Source organism: Furipterus horrens, unplaced genomic scaffold (assembly GCF_987537825.1).
Source record: "Furipterus horrens unplaced genomic scaffold, mFurHor1.1.pri manual_scaffold_3, whole genome shotgun sequence".
Classification (NCBI taxonomy): domain Eukaryota; kingdom Metazoa; phylum Chordata; class Mammalia; order Chiroptera; family Furipteridae; genus Furipterus; species Furipterus horrens.
Window position 1 is genome coordinate 21,254,037 of NW_028327173.1, and position 6,056 is coordinate 21,260,092.

Consider the following 6,056-nt stretch of genomic DNA (forward strand, 5'->3'; position numbering starts at 1 on the left):
TAGGCTTTGCTCTTCCATGCTCCATTTCCCCTCCCTTGAGTTGGAACACAGATATGCCAGGGACCTAGCTTCAGTAATGCTTCAGTGGGGCTGACAAAGCAAAGATACGGAAGGGACCTGGGTTCCTGAATGACTGTACGGAGTGGAGTCACCTACCAATGTGGATTAGAGTGTGAGAAATAACCTTCCATTTTCTATAAGCCTTTGTATTTGAGGTCTTTGTTGCAGCAGCTTAGTATTCCCCGCACTATTCCATATCTGTTTTGAGAAGAGGCTCTGGTACTGTGTATAACTGTATTGTCTAAACCTTTCAATAGCTAAGTTCCTCTTAATGTCTAGCTCCAATCTCTTCCAAGATGTATGGAATATGGTTTCTTCTTGCTGAAAGTCACAGCCTATTTGACTTTTCACAATATTTTCCAGCTTTTAGCATTTTCACCCTTCAAGCTCTTCTGCTCCTGACCATCTCAATTGTTAAAGAAAAAACAAACAACAACAAAAAACAAAGCCCCAAAATGGTGTCACTCATGCTAAAAGCCCAGGATAACAAACCTAGATTTAATACCTGACTTAACTGCAGTTTCAACCTCTCCCAGAAACATTATCTTAATCGATCTGGAAGTTTCTGGTCAAGTACCAGTAAGGTAATCTGTTACATAGCCCTCTCTATCCCCCATATAAAGAAGAGGCAATCAACATTACAAAAACCCTTGCCCTCTCTTCCCCCAAGAAAAGATGTCCAGGCCCCCAAATAATCTTTTTTTCTTTTACTAATAGAAAGAAATCCCTGTTTCTTCTCCCTTCTTCCTATAAAACCCTTCCATTTTGTACAACTCCTTGGAGTACCCTTCTAGCTGCTAGATGGGATGCTGCCTAATTCATGAATCATTTAATAAAGCCAATTAGATGTTCAAATTTACTCAGTTGAATTTTTATTTTAACACAGTTAAGATGCATAGCACCACACTCAAACTACTGGTTATTGTTAAGGCTGTCAAGTCATTGCTCTTTCTGGATCTGTTTCCGCAACCTGTGGTTGAGGGGTCTGACTAGGACTTGGAGATCTGACTGCAGTAAATGCATCTGCTTCGATTCACACTCTTAAAATATATATATATGTGTGTGTGTGTGTGTGTGTAACATCAGGAATTTAAAAAATAACAATCCAAGAGATATTGAGTGAACAAGAAGTCCCAAGCACACACACACACACACTCAGACATGAATGAATACACCCAGTCATACACATGTGCTTTATATGCATAGCAAAAATCTATAGAACTTGAGCAATTTTAAATGTGTTTATATATAGGCTAGGATTATGGGCGGGGGACTTTAGCATTTACATTACATATCTGTTTATTATGTAATTTTATAATTAGAAAACAAAAGACCCAGTGGAGTCTCATTATTCATTTGCAAATTCCGCTAGTCCTAAAATGTACTTGTAGCCCCCAAATCAATACTTGAGGTGCTTCCACAGTCATTGGTGGACACACACGTGCACACAGTGGTGAATATTTAGAGTTGCCCAACATGCCTGTTCCTAGCTGAGGTTGAACAAGGTGGCCTCTGCCTGCCCTCTTGTCTCAGCTCTGAGGCTGCAAACAAGTATCCTTTTTGTGGTCTATTCAGTGTCATGTTTTTCTCATTTTTGTGCTTTTTTTGTTGTTGGTGGTGAGTTTGCTATTTAAAATGGCCCCCAATGGTAGTGCCTAAGTGCTGACTAGTGTTTCTAAGCACAAGAAGGCTGGGATGTGCCTTGGGGAGAAAATATATGTGTTGGATAACCTTCATTCAGGCATGACTTACAGTGCTGTTGGCCACAAATTCAGTTAATGAATGAACAGTATATATTAAATAAGGTGTTTTTAAAACAGAAACTCACATAAACCAAGGTTGTGTATTGATTGGATGGTGAAAACGTGGCCAGAGGCTCACAGGAACCCTGTATTTTCTTAAGGGGCAATGATTCGGTATTTGTTATTTCAGTCTTTGGGGCAACATTTTTTTTCCCCCCTCGGGGCAACTTTTTAGAACAGAACTACTGTGAATAATAATGAGGGTCGAAGGCATTTAAAACTGTTGTGTCTAACAGCATCCACAAATACAAGGTACCAACATCGACATCCCTTTCTGTCCAGGTAACATTGACTCAGCTCTGCTCAAAGGGAGTGGGGCAAAAAAATGAATATTGAACCACTCCTGTGTGCCGGGCACTGTGCTAGGTGCTTCATGTTTTTTCTTTTATTTAAACCTCACAACAGCCCTCTAGACCTTCTTTTTTTCCCTGTTCGCAGAGGAGGAAACTGCAGCTTAGAGCAGTGATATGACTTGCAAGCCAGACCAAGGCTTCTCCACTTCCCGCTGCTGCCCTCAGCTCCATCCGATGGTCTTTATAAACGATCCAGTTGGGCTCCCTCTCAGTCCCTTCCCCACAATTTGCAGACCTTTGCCTGTCTCCTCAAGCAGCAGAGACACACCCTTCTCCTTCCTCAGTGGAAGTGCCTCCCGCTTCTGGAGAAAGTAGAGCCCCTCCAGGGGGAGTTCTCAAATTCCAGTCTCCTTCAACCTCTCAACTTATCCATAGAAACGCCTCAAGTCCTTTGTGAAATGAGGCCGTGTAAAATAAACAAACGCACGAAGTCAATGCATTTATACTTTATTCATCCTCACCCCTTTTCCTCTAGTCTGAAGATGAAGCAGTGCCTTCTGCTCAAAACTAATTCCTCCACCTGGGCCCTAGTCTAATCCCCCTCAGGCCTCCTCTGGGACCAGACTCCTTCAATTATCTTCCTCTCTACTCTGTATTTTTGTCTCCTTCCTCAGCAGTGGTTACTTTCCCTCAGCCTATAAACGTGCTCAAGTTTCTCCAAAAACAGCACTCCCTACAGTTCCCCCACCTTTAGCTACCACCTCATTTCTCGCCTTTCTCTAGCCTGGCCTCGTGAAAGAATCATCTGCACACCCTCCCCTGCCATTCATCAACCTCAGCAGTCTGGCTCGGCTGCCCACCACCCCACTGCACTCTCTAATAATCTCCTAATTGCCAATTAAAGATAGCTGCTAATACACAGTGGCTGCTGCAGAAAAACAAAATACAGAGAAACAGTAAAAGGGAATTTGAAATATTCATGATTTCACCACCTAGAGAGAACAATTAATACTTGGTGTATATTCTTATAGACCTTTTTACATATTATACATGCTCCCATGCACACCCACATACACAGACACAGACACAGGGAAGTGGGGAAGGGGGGAGGGGAGAGGGAGATTGGAATATTTTCTAAATATAGAAATGAGTTCACTCTTTAAATCATTGCTTCTCAAAGCATGGTTCTTGAACCACATGTGTCTTAGCGTAGGTTCTTCCAAGGGATGACCTTGAGACAAGGACTAGAGTGAAAATAGTTCATTTGGGAAGTGTAAGTAACCCAACTAGGGAAGTGGGAAAGGGACACAGGGAAGGGGAGGCAGCCCCATAATGCTGCACTATTTAAGCCAGCTAGCCCAGAGGGCACCTGGAGATTTCTCATGCAAGGGAACTCTAGAAAATGGTGCAAAACACGTTCCTCAGAATGATCCCACCCACAGGGTGAGGGGGCTGAGCATTCATACACCAGCTTTGAGTGTTGAAGCTGTTCCCCAGCACTTGTGACCTGTGATGTGTGCAGTCACGTTTCTGCAGTTCTGGGGGAAAGCTCCCTCAGCCATGATGCAGATGCTGGCAGCTGGAAGAAATTGGGAGCATGCTGAGAGGTCTGAGGGATAAGGGCAGGGCAATGACAGTATTGGTCACAGTGCATCCCTTACTGCTGTTCAGATCAGCTTGCACACCACTGTAAGTTTTGTGTCCTGCCACTGTTTCCTTGAGGTGGTAGCCAGTCACAGTTTATTTTTAAAAGAAGGGGAAGAAAGACAATAGGAGGGGCAGTGGAACAAGCCACAGACTCCACTGTGGTAGCTGGTCCTGAGACTGACTGGTGCTTACCCTTTCTTCTCTACCATCCATTCTAGATGCCCCTTGCCTGGGCCAGCTGGTGGCACTTACCCCTGCCAGTTCAATGACTCCTTACCTTGCCTCCTGGTCTACTGGCATGAAGAGCTCAAACTTGTCAGGGGGCATATGTAATTTTAACTTTAGTAAAAGTATTACTGTGTCCTCTGGTAGAAGTGTTTTCCCCTACCCTCTGGGAATGAGTCTCTCTAGTCCAGCAGAATCTAAGGCTTTGGGGATAAAGAGCATAAATTTACCAGCAAGTCATTAGGAATAAAAGTGAGAGGAACTACTTCCCTGGTTCCCAGACTTGTGTATTTTACTGATTATGCATACAGTACATATAAAATGTACTGTATATATCTTAAGGACAGCACCCCCAACCTTCTCTTCAAGCTGATGCCTTAGTTACACCTCTAAGTGATTATTACAACATTTTCTCAGGATGGCAGCTTTTGGTTGATATGATATGCAGTAGGAACAGTGGATAATATGGTTATGCACCCATTTCCTCCACGGTCATGTTATAGGAGAATCCCATGATAATAAATTAGATAATCTAGGAGTCCTCAGGTAGAAATGCTAGCTGAGACACTGTAGACTGGGAAGGCAATCCTGTATCAATCCTGTGATCTCATGGAGGAATCATGGTCCCTCTAGGATGGTTGGGTTCATTATAATCAACCTGTCACCGTGCGGCTGGGTGCTCTCCTTGAGGGATGGTACCATATCAGTTGCTCAGCATTAGTCTTTGCTTTGATAGACTGGGCACTTAGTTGTAGTAATACCCAGATCAGCGTGGGTGAGAGGGGGCCCTGCTGTAGGACCATGTATGGCTTCCATCCTTGTTACCATGGCTACTTGGTTCACTGGTAAGAGGATGGCTCATTTCAATTGAATGAATCATCCTATCTGCCTGGTTTGTTCAATGTCTTCTCTGCAATGGGAGTTCTCTGGTAGCCATTGAAATGAGACAGAGATCCACATACTTTATATCTTCTCTCTGAGGTAAATCAACAAGCTTTTTCTCCAGACTTCCTGAATTCTGACTTGTTAGTCTTGCCTTTTGCAAGTTCCTGATACCAGCCAAACATTTCACCACTGTCCAGGAGCCTTTCCTTAGGCCACTTCTCCTTTGGAACCAAGTTGAGGGCTTAATGCACTACTTGAAGCTTCACCTCCTGGGAGAATTTCCCTTTTCCACTATCACGCAGGACACTCGTATTGTGCTAACCTGTCCATAAACCAGGTCCAAGCCTTTTCCTCTTTGGTACTGGTCATAAGGAATCCCCCATGGGTGCACAGGTGTGAGCTGAGGGAGAGACTCCAGTGCAAATTGGGTGATAACACAGGGCCTGGCCTGCTTGTATAATTTATTTGTGACCTTTGGTTCTGTTGAGGCCTGAGCTTGAAGGTCTCACTTCCATCCTTTTGCATCTGTCTCACTTTATGACTCGGTGGATCTGATAATACACAACTTATAATGCGAAGCTCGGGCTACATGGTCAGTTGACTTACTATGGTCAATTACTCAGTCTCTGTTAGAACGCAGTAGCTCACCAGGTGTTGTTTTTCAAATATTGAATGCTTTCCTGCTGGAGAAAATGTGCCCTGGCTCCAGAATCCTAGAGTTCTGCACTAAAACCCTCCTATTGGGGCTTGCCAAAGGTTCCATGTGTGCCCTTACCTGCTGTGAGTGCTTCTATCGCCATGGCATCTGATGACTGGGTTGGAGCAGATTCCGCACATGTGACATTTGCCGTCTTCCCATCTCCAAAACCCAGAGGTCTACTGAGTACCTCTTTCTTAGTGAAAAGAGACACCAAGTACAATTACTTACCCATTACTTTGGAGGGAGATGTCTTATTTCTTAGATCTTGTCCTTAGAACTTTTACTGTTGTGTTAGATTCTGGAATCTTTTTATCTCCCACCCTCTTGTGCATGTGCCTTAGAGGGCATCCAAAGAATTTGCCACTTCCTCTTCCCCAGGTCTGGTTAACATGATCTCACCAAGAGAATATTCTTCATAACCCGTATGAGGTTCTGAGGGATGGC